The sequence below is a fragment of the Benincasa hispida genome, chromosome 7, assembly GCF_027475165.1.
Source record: "Benincasa hispida cultivar pf3 chromosome 7, pf3_genome.v1.1, whole genome shotgun sequence".
NCBI classification, from domain to species: domain Eukaryota; kingdom Viridiplantae; phylum Streptophyta; class Magnoliopsida; order Cucurbitales; family Cucurbitaceae; genus Benincasa; species Benincasa hispida.
In genome coordinates, this window is record NC_143484.1 from 12,404,872 (window position 1) to 12,420,090 (window position 15,219).

General features: G+C 35.2%; 1 non-coding gene across 1 annotated transcript; it reads left to right on the top strand.

Moving 5' to 3' along the window:
* Positions 1-731: 731 nt before the first annotated feature.
* On the top strand, positions 732-803 carry TRNAM-CAU (transfer RNA methionine (anticodon CAU)). The gene has a single exon. It is a non-coding gene; the product is annotated as a tRNA-Met (tRNA).
* Positions 804-15,219: the final 14,416 nt, after the last annotated feature.

Consider the following 15,219-nt stretch of genomic DNA (forward strand, 5'->3'; position numbering starts at 1 on the left):
GAATTTAATGAAAATATAGTTGTATTTTATGTTTTCAGATATATGTTTAATAGCAGAATTAAAATTTTAATTCCAATTTAAATTTTTTTTCAAAATGTGTTTGATTATCTTTATAAATCACAAGACTAATTGTAATTATTCACTAAATATTATGTTAAATATAAACTATTACTAATTAATTTATGAATTTGTTTTATGTTAAAAAAACTAGTATAACTATTATTTTGTGATATCATATAATAAATAATATATTCTATATTTTAATTTAACAAAATTATTGTGAGTTTATCACATGAAATACTACATTTGTTAATGTTTTATCTATTTTTAGTATAATTTCTACATTTAAAATATCAAATTAAAAAATATGGATATGTTGAAAATACAAAGAATTGTTGTCATGATTTATACTCTTTGGATCATAAATTTTGCTATACTTGCAATTGTTTAGAAATGTTGTTATATACTTAATTATTAGCAATTATCCAAAAATATAAGAGTTGGATTGGATTGGGTTGTACAAGCCATTCGATGTATTTAAGTAGACAACATAACCAATGTTTGTCCAAAAAAATGTCAACCCCAATGCAACTCGACCCCATGCACCCTAATGATTTTTTAAAAAGAAAAACTTGTCATCAAGTTTTCTCCAAAATAGAAAAAGAAAGAACGAAAATTGGAAGTTTGAGTTTATTAGATAAGTAAACTGAAAAGTTATTTGCATCTCACCAATCAGAGTGGCGCAGCGGAAGCGTGGTGGGCCCATAACCCACAGGTCCCAGGATCGAAACCTGGCTCTGATAAAAAGGCTCTGATAAAAAGGAAGTCTCCCAATGTGTTTTTTTACACGATTTTTACAATTTTGCTGATTGAAGCATGGCTATTTGAATTTTGTTTGATCAGTTTTAAGGAAATAGAGGGTCGAAGAAATTGACCTGGACAGTGTTTATTAAAACAATGAGACTATTGTTTATTAAAGCATGGACAAGATTATCACATTGGTTTTAAATTGTAGCCAAACCCATTATTCTCTGGCAGTAAGCTTTGAATCAAATGAAAGCTTAAGAGAATGGCATATTTCAGCTTAAGTTTATGGATAAATTGGAGCATTTTGAGGATTAATAAACATAAGAAGAGTTGTGATTATTAAGAGAAACAATGGAGCATTGCAACGTTGCAAAGGAGCGTCGAAATGCCCCAACCTTTGTTGCAACAGCCAAAAACTTGAGACAACAACTTCGCATACTACGAAGTTTCATGAAAAACCAAATCTCGCCACTACAAAAATTTTGGCTCATTTGATCTTATATGATCTCCTAATTTGAATGAAGAAGATAACCCAAGTCTAAAAAGGATTCCTAAGATCCTGTTTAGTAATCATATTGATTTTTTTTTAAAAAAATTAATCCTATAAACACTCACGTCACCTCTAAATTTCACGTTTTGTTGTCTAATTTTTATCAATATTTTCAAAGACCCATCATTTTTTTTAAAAAATAAAAAAAGAAGTTTTTAAAAACTTGTTTTGTCTTGGAATCTAGCTAAAAATTTACCTTCTACTTAATAAATATACAAATAATTGTAAGAAATGGAAATAAACAAGAATGAATGGCTACAAAACGGGGCCTAAGATATTTTAAGAGCCCGAAATATATTGGGATTGGGGATATATCCTTCCCTATTAAAAGAATCCTGCATTTCATTTCAAGGAAAGACTAATTGGAGAGAAAAATCTCTAATAACTTTCTACCTATTGAAGGAATCTAGAGAGACACATATTGAGACCAGCTGAAGAAGACAATAGGAATGAATGTGGTACTGATGACATGCAGAAATGCAGGTCATCTTAGGCCTTTTACTTAGAACTATGAAGGTTGTTAGGCAGAATATGCGGCAATCATGATAGGAGTTCACGAGAAAGTGAGCTAGCGTCGGTCAGTATGATGAATCTCAGCTAACCCGTTACTTTACATTAATTATGCGTTCAATATTCTATTTTTGTAGCCAATACAGGAAATGGACGCAAACGTGGAAACCAGACCACCGCATAGACGACCGCGTGCAGAGAAACACTCCATTGCAAAGGCAAATGCATCGATCAATGTATGGATGTTGCGGTAATTAGCTATATGCGTCCATCGCATGGGAGTTGCGCTCGTCAGGCGATTACAATCATTGTGTAGAGTTGCGGCGAATGTGCTCATTGAATGATTGCGGCTACGCGACAATGCATACTAATGGGATCAATACAAGGTTGGTGGAGTGAATGCATCAACGCATCTACCTCGAGAAAAACCAAAAGATGATATTGACATTTCATCTACCACGCCGTTAGTGGCAGAGATTCAGAAAAGGACTAACGCGTCGAACGTCAAACTCAGAGTAGTCCAATTAATCTTGTCGGCGACCCAAGCTCTATAAATATAAGCCAACGAGCTGAAATTCAAATCATCCAGAAATTATCCCTAAAACCGGGGATTTTCCCCGTGATCCAAACAAACTGCATGAGAAGATGGCTGAGAGTTCTTCATCTCCTTCCTCCATTCTGAGTGACGACCAGAGCCTTCGACTGGAGTTAGATCTCGAGAGAGTCAGCTCTTCCACCCATCTATGGCATCACTGGCAGCCTTGACGCTCGTCCACTGGAAGTAAAGCTTTGCTTCCAGCCAGTCATTTCTTTTTCCTTTCTTTTCTTATATTGTATTGTATGACATTCTGTGATTAAGGAATTAATACAACTTGTTTTCAATACACTTCTCTGTTTCCTTCAACTCTATCTCCATCTTCTTTGCTTAGCATCTTTACTTTCATTGAAACACTTAGTGGGAGTACTTAGGTATTGCATACTTAGTCATGTGGATTAGGGAGATAAAGCATGTAGCAACCCACCGAGAGGTGTGCGTTGCACGAGTGTGTGAGTAATCTTATTTGCTTAGTGTGAAGCTACTGCAACGCCTGTCTATAGGCTAACGCATTGCTTGTCTATGAGTAAAGTCAACAACAATCAATTGCCCGGGAGGGTAAGTGGTTGGACGCATTAAGCAATGTATGCGTTGTTCACTAGGGATAGTAACAATCTTGCGTCAACCAAGTTCATGCGATTGTCTTATAGTATGTATGCTTCATTCGTCCATTAGGGATACTCGGGAAGGTAGTCTAAGGGCAGGATCTAGGCTTGGGAAGGTCAGGTCAGAATCTCGGCTCGAGAGAGTCTGATTAGAACGCATAACACAAGAGATAGAAGCTTAGGAATAAGCCATATTTGCTATTAACCCATCGCATGCATCCTAGAGATAGGATACGATTGTGTGCGGTCATCGCAACGTTGTGTGCATTTTGCATCATCGCATAGGAAAAGAGTAGAGACTTAGGAATAAGCTCTATGGACACTTTTGCATCCAACACATGCGTCCTAGACTTAGGAGCACCGCATTTCCATTGGAAAATGATTTGCCGTGCATGAGTGTAGCATGATCGCATTGGCTTGCGTTGATTAGGGTTGCCCTTGCGGTCACTCTTAAAGGTTGCAATGAAAACATCTCCACATTTTATCTATTTTCCCACACATTTATTTCATGTCAAGGTTTGTCGTATCTCTACCTTTCATGCATATTCTCATTGTGTTATCATGTAGATAGGAGTAGGAGTAGGATTAACTTAGCAATATCCCCTCCATTCTTTTATTCAAACTGCCGCATACACATCACCACATACATATATCTACAAGTCCCTGTGTTCGACCTTGGATTATCCAAGAATCTTGCGTTTGGGTTATACTTGGCATGAGTGCAAGAAAACTTGTGGCAGGACGCATGGTCATCGCATACATTCATTAACGCATTATCAGTCCAACGCATGACCATCTACGCATGCCTATCAATACAGATCTTAGGAAAATGCGTCGTATACCATGTCCACGGGATTTTGGTTGCCGAATAAAATTGACCTCGTAATTTCCTGCCATCAGGCACGTGTTAGGAAGTTTCCGTTTCCATTCTTTGTAGTTTTTTTGTAGGATATTTTGCGAGGGTTCTAATTCGTCATAGCGATTTTGTGTTGTGGAACTCTAATGTTTTCAACATAGATTTTTGTTTCGATTTGTTTAGTGATTTAATTAAAGACTCTTTCTATTGAAATTATAAAACTATTTTTTTTAGTCTCTAAGCTTTTAGAAATTGGTGCATATGGTCCTTAAAAGTTCAATTTAACCAATTTAGTCCCTGAGTTTTGAAAAATATGTTTCGACTAAAAAAACAGAGAGGAGAATGAAGCATAGTCATTCAAGAGAATTTGTGAAAACTTGCTTGATTAATTGAGAATTAAACCAAGAATATTTTAACTTAAAATCCATCAAGTTTTTTAAATTTCTTCACCATATGGATAAGACAAGATTTCAAAAAAGTGAGAAAATATGACCAAAATTCTTGAACCCACACCAATTTGAACTCGATCATCCTCTCTCTTTAGGCAATGTAGTGAGAGAAAATAAGGAAACTGAAGAAGGGAGAACCTTTTACAAATTATATATAGCCCACCCAACTAAATTCTAGGGTCAAAATCGTAAATAAGATAAATATATATACAACTTAGGTTTCTAGGGTGTTGACCCCGAGCCCCCACCTGGGTGTCACATTTGGATCCCAACTCGCTGACTGAGCAACAAACCCCTTGGTCATTTTGAATGCTAGTTAGATAACAAATTCAAGGCATTTCACATAATGTATTATGTTTCATTTTAGTTTTGGGTCAACAGAGTGGGACTTAGATTATATAGGATCAATATGGCAACATTAGAGTGAGGGTGAATGAGATTGATTTATAAAAGTTTAATTAAATTTAAACTAAACTAGTTCAATGTAAATTAAACAAATAAACAATCAATATTCATCACACCGAATCAAAGAAATTACTAAGTAGAAAATTTTCTTAAAATAATCAAGAAAATAAATTAAGGAGGAGAAAAATAGATGACATTGGTAATTTTCATAATGGCTTGAAATTCCTATTTCACACCCCGAGATTTCTTTTTGGTTTTTTCTGACAAGTGAGTACCAAACCGATTTACTACTCTTTTTACGAGTTCAAGTGTTAAACCACAAATGATCCTTTTGATGGTTTAAGATCCAATCTATGTTGATCTTTTTATAAAGGTTCATGATCAAACCACAATGATCCCTTTATTCGGGTTCAGAATTTAACTGAATAGCATAAGAAATTGACTTTATTTTCCTTTTATTTAGAGTTATTTTTACTTGATATTGTTACATTTGATGTCATTTGCAAGTGATTTATAGGATTTGAGCAAAAGAACGGGGTTTGGAGTTCAAGAGAGTGAAAGTAGACCAATTTTACCAATAAAGTTAAGAAAGGACTAAATCTCCAGAATAGGAAAAAAGACTAAGGCCAAAACTCAAGACTCACACTACTTAACCTCAAAACAAAGTCTAGGATGGCGATGCGGCAGACTCACGCGGTAGAGGGGCTTTTTCTTGATCATGTCACAGCACTGTAATTTCAAATTGGCTTTGTGGCACTGTGCACTATTTCAGGAAAATATATACATTTTTTGCATGTCTTTTCTAATAATTCTAGGGTTTTGTAGCCAACTTGATCACGAAATACTGGAGCCTTAGGAGAGTTTTGCTGCATAAAAGAATTAAGAGAGTGAAGGTTATTTTTTGGAGGCTATTCGTGATCCTGAGATACAAACGGAGGCTTGATTGACAGTCTTCAACGATAGAAAATCTCTTCGACAATAGTACTTCCTTGTTATTTTCACTTTTTTTACTATTCATTTTTGCCAAATTGTATGAGAATATGTTTTTGACAACCATGTGGGCTAGACTCTTATGTTCTAGGGTGTTGAAGAATTTAATTATGGATTTGAGTTAATGCATAGTGTTTTTATGAATAATGTGGATTTGAACTTTTTCCAATGGTATTATGCGTATATTATATTGGTTGGCCTTCAATACATGTTAGGTTGAATTTTCAATTTCATATATTGTTTGACCAGACTTATAAAATCGAATCAGTGTTAATCTCTCATGAAAATAATTAGGTTAATAATGAATGCTTTTGTAATTTTATTTAATGCCATGCTTCTTAATTTGGTTTCAAAAGATTAGTAATCACACAAATTTGCATGATAAAAGGTTATTGTTGAAAGATAATAATCCTAAGTTTAGTTTCTAGACTCGAACATCAATAACACAAGATTTCATAGAACTTTTGCACGACTTAAATGAAACAAACAATGAAATCAACACTCTTAAATGCCTTTATTATCCAAAAGTTCAGTATTCATTTTCTAATTTTCTTAATCTAGTAATCACATCATTCCTCTATCTTAAAATTCTTAAATAAAATTGGCCTACTTTAGAATAGCCTAACATTTGATAGTTTGAGCTCTAAACATTCAAAGAGAATCAATTTAGAGTCTCAATTATTATTTCCTTTGAAAATTACCTATGCATCAATTCTATAATTATCCATTGAATTAATCTTATATTTGAAGAAATCTACACACGCGTAAGAATTGAATGCATAGACGATTTTCAAATGTAATATTAATGAGTGGAGTTGATTCACTTACAATAATTTAGAAGTTATATGTTTCGCACAATATTTATTTACCTTTGGTATCACCTTAAGGGAAGCCCAACAAAGCAGGAGAGGCCACATTTACCCCAAGGGAAACGTAATAAATCAATGGCTGATGACGGGCAGAAATACACGTCATCGTAGGCCTTTTATTTAGAATTATGAGGGGCTGTTAAGTAGAATATGTGGCAATTATGTTAGGAATTCATGAGAAAATGAGTTTGAGTCGTTCAAAATCAAGAATCTTGGCTAACCTACTATTATGCGTTATTATGCGTTATATTGTCCATCTTTGTAGTTAACGCAAAAAGCGGATGCATAAGCAGAAGTTGGACTATCGCAATGACGATCGCATGTGGAGAAATTCTCCATCGCAAACGCGAACGCACACATTCAACGCATGGGTGTTGCGGTAATCAACCGCATCCGTCCATCGCATAGGAGTTGCGATCGTCAAGCGATTGCATTCATCGTGTAGAAGTTGCAGTAACCAAACGAATACGGTCATCGCAAGGGCATTGTGGTCATCGAACGAATTCGGTCATCGCAAGGACATTGCGGCTAAATGACGATAACCATAATAGAGGGATGAATGCAAGGTTGGTGGAATGGAAACATCGACGCATATCTCGGTAAAATCAAAAGATGATGTTGACATTTCACCTACCACGCCGTTAGCAGCAGAGCGTCAGAAAAGGACAAACGCACCGCGAATGTCAGAATCAAAGTAGGTTCATTAATGTTGTTGGCGATCAAGCTCTATGAATAGAAGCCGATGAGCAGAATTTCAGAGGATCTAAGTTTCGACCTTCGGGCAGATCCTTGTGATCCAGACGAACGCGTTAGAAGAAAGCTTGAGAGTTCTTCATCTTCTTCATCCATTCCGAGTGATGACCGGAGCCTTCGCCGAAGTTAGATCTCGAGAGAGTCAGCTCCACCGCCCTTCTATGGCACCACCGGCAGCCTTGATACATATCTGCTGGAAGCAAGAGCTGGTCCTTTCATTTTCACTTCTTTTCTTATATTTTATTGTATTACATTTTGGATTAAGAAATTAATACATTTTGTGTTCAATGCATTTCTATGTTTTCTTCGATTCGATCTTCATCTTTCTTTACTTAGCATCTTTAACCTTCATTGCATCACTTAGTGAGATTTCTAGAGTATTGCATACTTAATCATGCAGCATAGGAATATAAAGCATGTAGCAAACCACCGAGAGGTGTGCATTGCATGAGTGTTATGAGAAAACCTTATTTTCTTAGTGTGAAGCTGTAGCAATGCATGTCTATAGGTGGACGCAACGCTTGTCTATGTGTAAAGTCAGCAGCAACTAACTGCCCGGGAGGGTAAGTGATTGATCGCATTAAGAAATGTAAGCAAGTATTCACTAGAGATAGGAATAATCTTACACCAGCCAAGTTTATGCGGTTACCTTGTCTTATGAGTGCACCATTCATCATTTAGGCATACTTGAGAGAGTAGTCTAAAAATCAAATCTAAGACTCGAGAGAGCGGATTGGAACACATAAGCAAGAATGGGGAACTTAAAAATAAACTCCGTTTGCTATTACACAGCGTATGCAACGTACGGAGAGGATATTGCATGCGTCCAAGAAGTAGGATACGGTGGTATGCGGTCATCTAGTTTATGTGTGGGAGCACATGAGCAAGAATAGAGACTTAGGAATAAGGCCTCTCGACACTTCGCATATACATTGCATGCGTCCTAGAGTTAGGCGCAAGTGTGTGTAGCATGATCGCATAGCTTGCGTTGGCTAAGGTTGCCCTTGCGGTCAAACTTAGGATTGCGATGAAGACATCCTCACATTTTATCTATATTTCCATGCATTTACTACGCGTCAACAGTTGCCATATCTCCACCTCTCATTCATACTTCCAATGCTTTGTCTGTTAGTTAGGAGTAGTAGGAGTATTTTGTAGCTTATACCCTCCATCATTCTTTTATTTATCCACCGCAAACACATTACCGCATAGCATTTAGTTACAAGTCTCTGAGTTCGACCTCGGATCACCCGAGAAACTTGCGTTCGCATTATACTTGGCGTGAGCGCAAGAAAACTTGTGACGGGGACGCATGGTCATCGCAACATTCGTTAATGCATACTTTCATTCCAATCCATGACCACCGACGCATGAGAATTAACCTATAGCCTAAGACATGCATCACATATTGCATTCACTAAATTTTTCGTCACCAATGACCATCTGAAAAATGGGTCCCATTTGAGTATGTCTCATATTGTTTATTTGTGTTTTGTACCCGTACTAACATTTGGGGCCCACTTCCAAATCTGTAATAAAAAATGCAAACTGGTTGATAAGCAGAGGGTGCTCGATCCAATTGCATTTCTAAATTACGTCGATATCTACCGTTATTATTATTGTTACTATTACTGTTGGGGTTGAAGCCCTAAATCTTGTGGTCATGTAGTTTGTAATTGTATTGTACAAATATTTTATTTATCTAATAAAAAAAGAGAGATTTTATTCGACATTTAGTTGCATCAATCCACAAAAACCAATAAACTAAGATCTAGGGTTATCTTCTGTAATTTAAACATGTATGTGGAGACAAATAGGTGGATCATGTTTAAGCGATAACCTAAACGATTGTTAGAGTAAAGTACATGTAAGCGGAAGCAATTTGGATCTAAAGCACTCTAATTACATTAATTTTATGGATAAAGCATGCTAGTTCAAAACTTAAAAAATAGAGTTTTAATGAACAAACCTTGATGTAATTCAAAATTGAACCAATCTACTAGTTTTTTTTTTTTTTTTTTTTTTTTTTTTTTCACCAACACTTCATGGACCACCGCTAGAGCCTTTCTCACTATTCTCCAACCTTAAAACGGATTGTGGGATCAAAAAATGTGATGAATTTTAAGGGAAAAACGGAGTTGAAGGGAATATGGAGCTATGGTTTTCTAGAGTTAAAATTTAGCGTCAAAAGCAAAAATTCTTGACCTCAATCTTTGTAATTCATTCCTCTATTTAAAGGAGAAATCATGTAAATCAAATTAACCTTAAAATGACAGCAAACTAAAGGTTATTTTAGTGGAATTTTGAGATGGTAAAGAGATTGAAACATGGAGAAAATCCACTTTGTCCAAAATCTTTTTAATATTTAATTTCTAAAATTCAGTTTTAAAATAATTTTCTTAAAAGTAATTCAATGATTAATTTTAAATAATTAGTTAATGAATTTAATGAATTTTAGATTAATATTAAATAATTTTATATAGTAAATTAAACAATTTAATTAGTAATATTAATTTAACATCAAATATTAATTAATAATTAACACTAATCATGATCATGAATCCCCATTCATTTGTATAATATTTAAATCATTTTTAAATATTTCCACTCTCCATATTGTTTAATTCATAATTAAATGATAAGTCATTAAGTATATCAATTGTATTTGCAAATACAATTGATGCTTATTTCTTAAATTAAATTTGAACATTTCAAATTTGAACATCATATTGCTTTAAGGTTTAGTCCGATATGAGCTAGCAGGGGACCTAATGGACATTCAGATCATGAGCTCCAGCGATCCGAGATTAACCAGCTAAACTCTTTAATCTAGTTAACCAACATTTGTTAACTATTGAGACAGTCCACTATAGTCCAATAATTGCACTCTTCTCACTATAGATATATTTTTGTCCACTCGATATAACCATGATTAGTAATTTGATCATTCACAGGTTGTTCATAATTACAACTGGGTCGAATTACCGTTTTACCCATATAATTACCTATTATTCCTTAAGTCTCACTTATTCTGTAATGAATAATTGGTTTATGGTAAAACCACGAAACCGAGCCCCTCGGGGACCAATATGAGGATGGGACGCCTTGTTCAAGACCCGAAGCCAGCACTTAAGAGAATGACCCAACTATAGGGACCAAGATTGAATCCCATCGCAGCGGAAGCGTTGTGTTAGAATGACTTGCATCTTGCAAATCGATTTTGACATTAACAAAATCGTTGTAGTAGAAGGAATAGATAAACACATAAATTAGCATGCTATTGGAAAAATGTTAAAACCATTCTTACCTTTGTAGATTCCCCAAGTGCCATGAACAATCCTCTCCAAGATTCCAATGAATGGATCTCCTAGAGCGATCTCAAACACTACAACGAGAGTTACTTCATTATTCTCCAGGATTCCAATTGAGAGTAAGTTCTATCCATCTATTGGGGGAGGGAGATAATAATAAGGTTTTGGAGAGCAGAAAGGATTTATAGTTTAGAGAAAATTCAGCACAATAACACTAAGGAGTTGTGTATTTTCAGAGTTTCTCTACAATGAGAATTGTGTATTCAGTGTCTTCCCAAAAAGACCATGGGGAGGTCTTTATATAGAGAATAATCAAGCCCTTTCCCCAAATATTTTTATTTTCTAAGCCCATTTAATGAAATCATTTAATTAAATAACACTCATTTAATTAATTAGCTGAATTAAATAGCAGTTATTTAATTTTAGTTTGTATAATTATTAAATAACATTGAACCCAATTTAATGTATGTATTTAATTATCATATACATCCCATGTATATATCAAAAACACTCTATTAATTAATTTTTTGTGAATCTAATTCATTTGAATTAATTTGAATCTTATTCAAATATTACTCTCCAATATAATTATAGATCATATCCATCATTAATTATATATTAATCATATAATATAGCTTTCTCAAATTAATTTGAACAATTAAAATTATCACTTTTATGTATCCTCTAGTCAGTTAACGAAGGGACCTGGTGGACCTTTAGATCAGAAGCTACAACAATATGAGATAATTGGTTAAACACATTAACCAAGTTAATCAATATTCGTTGACTGTGGGTACACTCCACTAAAGACCTGTAACTACACTCTTCTCACTACAGATATATTTATGTGTCCGCGAATATAGACCAATACTAACAAGTTAGTCCTTCACGAATGTTCGTAACTCCAACTGGATCAAATTACTATTTTACCTTTGAGTTACCTCTGGCTTCTTAAGTACCAGTGCTTCTCTAATGAAAAAATCTGTTTATGGTCCAACCAATAAATAGAAAGCCCTCTCGGGCCAATGGGAGGGTAGGAGCTTTTTTTCATGTCCCAAAGACACCACTTAAGGGAACGCTCATCTACTTACCCTCAAGGAGAAAATGAGTGAATTCTATCTTATATTTTTATGTTCCCAACTCCCCACTCGGTCTTATCCCCAAAATAATAGGCATATTCGCGCGGCGAACTGGCCATCTTCACCCATGCAAATCATAGGACAATCCCTTGTGAACAGAAGTTCATAATAAACTCAGGATTAAGACTAGGTTGTCTAAGTCAACCTATTGAAATAGAAACTTGACTAGTCTACGATGTTACATCTAGTGGCTACTATTCCGCTGTCCAATCTTATACAAACTCATTGTATAGGATACCCCCACTCATATGTCACCTACATGAATGCGCTGGATCATTACGTTTCTATCAAATACGAAGTGGGTCGTATCCACAGTGTTACCAGGATAAGGTACTCAGCCTTATTCCCATACTATAGACCTTTTATACTGTATCTTGAACATTGATGCATGTATGTCTCCACATACAGTTCAAGACTCATAAGACAACCTTGGATTTAGTTTATTGGATTTACGGTTATTTAAACAAAATAGACAATAATACAACCAGTAAGATTTATTAATTTAACATCTATAACTCTTTATTAGTGACGATCAATTAATAACGTTTACTATCTACAAGTTTTAGGGCATAAAATCTAACACCATCTACTATCCCTAAAATGGAGTAGGAGCGAATTCCGTCTTGTAGGACTATGTCCCAAGCTATCTACCTATCTTACCCTAAAATTGTAGCCTTATTGAGTTGGCGAAGTCGAGCCATTCTCACTCATACAGATTAAAGGATAATCCAGAATAAATAGGGGTTCATAAATAGCTTAGGATCAAGATCAAGTTACCCAGGTCATCATATTGAAATAGTCAGTCTTAATAGTAAACGGTGTTATAAAGTAAAAATTACCATTTCATGGTCTAGTTTTATGCAAACTCATTGCATAGGATGCCCTCACTCGCATGTCTTTACATGAACGATTAAAGATCACATCGTTTGTATCAAATACAAAATGGGTCGCATCCATAGTGTCCCTAGCCTTATCCCTATACTATAGATTGTTTTGGCAATTACTTGAACTTTGTTCCACTTTTATATCTCTTGTATAGTTCAATTATTCATCTTATAGCCAAAGGTTTCTAGTCTATTGGATTTAGGGTTATTTAAATGCAATTCACACATTCAATAACATCTTTATTGAATAAACCTCAATGATAATTTTATTGTAAAAATAGAATATTTTTATAGTTTACAAACAACGAGTTTTAGAACATAAAACTCAACAAACTCCCATTTGGACTTGAACTCTAGTTGGGTCGTATACATATAATGTTGAACTTGAGAGAAAAAAACATAAATACAATAAACTAGGGCATCACATACCCATAGCTTCTCCCACATGCCCTAGATTTACATAACTCGTAGTACTGGACTCATTAGACGACCCTAAAAAAATTTAGCCGTGAGAGTCTTTGTAAGCGAATCAGCAAGGTCTGAAGCTATTTATTTGACGATCATGTCTCCTTCTTGCAAAATCTCACTGATGAGATGATATTTGTACTTAATGTGCTTACCTCACTTATGGCTTCTAGGTTCTTTAGAATTTGCAACTGCCCCACTATTATCACAATAGAAGGTGATGGCCAGATGCATATTTAGAACCACTTCCAAATCTTGTAAGAACTTTGTAAGCCATATAGCTTCCTTCGTCGCTTCACATGCAGCTATGTACTCAATCTCCATGGTGAAGTCAGCAATACAACCTTGCTTTATACTCCTCAAAACTATTGCTCCTTCGTTTAGAGCGAACACTGATCCTGATGTAAATTTCCTTGAATCATCATCGATCTGAAATCAGGGCCACTGTATCGTATAAGAATCAGATCTTTAGCTCCATACTCAAACATATAGTCCTTTTTTCTCCTAATGACTATCCAATGATCATATCCTAGACTGGATTGATACCTGCTGACTATTCCTACTGCATAGCATATGTCAGGTCGTGTACATAACATGGCATACATCAGACTACCCTATTGATGTAAAACCCGAACCCTAATTACTTTAAGTAAGAGTAAGTAATGTGATGTCTTGTAGTGAGTTAAATAAAGCCATGGTTTAGGAGGGATAGAGGATGGAAGCAAGAAGAAATAAGTTCTTATGTAGCTAAGTGTAAACCCCGAATTCTATGTTTCCTAAACAAACATGTTTAGTCAAAGGAATGATATATTAAATATCTAATAAGTGAAAATCCATGTTATTTATAGGAGTTGTTGAGAAAGGAAAGGAAAACCATGTTAAATAAGGAAACTCACTTATTGGTTTGGCACGTGGTGGTTAATCCTTGAATTCGGGAGGCGGCAGGAAGATTAAAAGGGAAAAGAAACTTCGAAAGCTTGGTTTTGGCAATCTACATGAGCACATTTAGTGAAATCAGTGCTATTTGAAAGCTGGGAGAATCTAGTTTTTCTAGGTTGTCTTGCCAGAGAAAGATTGCAGAAGAAGAGGAACAAAAAGTGAGGAATTTGTAGAAGAGGCAGAATCGCAAATTAATCAGGACCCGAGGTGAAGATTGGAAGCTCTAGGCCAAAATTTAAGATTTTTTTGGCTTAAATTTTAAGGTAAAAAATTAACTCAATTCTAAACATGTTTGTAGAAGGAAGTTTCTTCAATAGAGGGCTAGATTTTTAGTTATGAATTTTTGAAATTGTAATAGAGAAGTTGTGCATAAGCAGACAGCTGCTTGGGAAGAACAAGCAGACAGCTCATATGGAGAATGAAGATCTCGCTAATGAAGGAAATCTCGCTTTGTGATGAGGATCTCGCTTTAGAAGGAAATCTCGCTAGAAATTGGGTTGAATCTCGCTGGAAAGGTGAGTATCGCTAGGATGAAGGATCTCGCTCATGAGAAGAATACACTCATGATGAGTATCTCGCTAGTAAAGCTGTCTTTGATTATGGAAGTTCCATTAGTAAATGAACTATTTGAGGTATTTCGCTAAGAATTCTGAGTAGTTTAACCGGGAATTGTGTCCTTTCAGGCGAAGAAGAGCTAGGAGAGGCGTATAACCCGTTAAGAGGCCACGAGTTATGAGTGACTATGTGATGCTTTAATGTTTTAATGATTTAGAACCTATGATTTCTTAGAAGATATTTCTCATGCTAAGTGTTGAAATGAAGTGCCAAGAAACATATGTTTGAAGCTATTTCTCATGCTAAGTAAAGCATGTTTTCCACGAAAATTGACACGATTTAAATATGTTATCTTGTCCAAATGCTTTCAACATCTAACTCCATTTTCATGATGTTTTCTAGTGTATGGGTTTTCCAAGTATGTTTTCCATGTCTAACGCATGCTAGTGCTTTTTACAAGCTGGTTTAGTATGTTTTAAGCCAACTTATTTCACAAAGTATGAAGCATGCTGTCACAACCCCCTCCCAGATTACCCT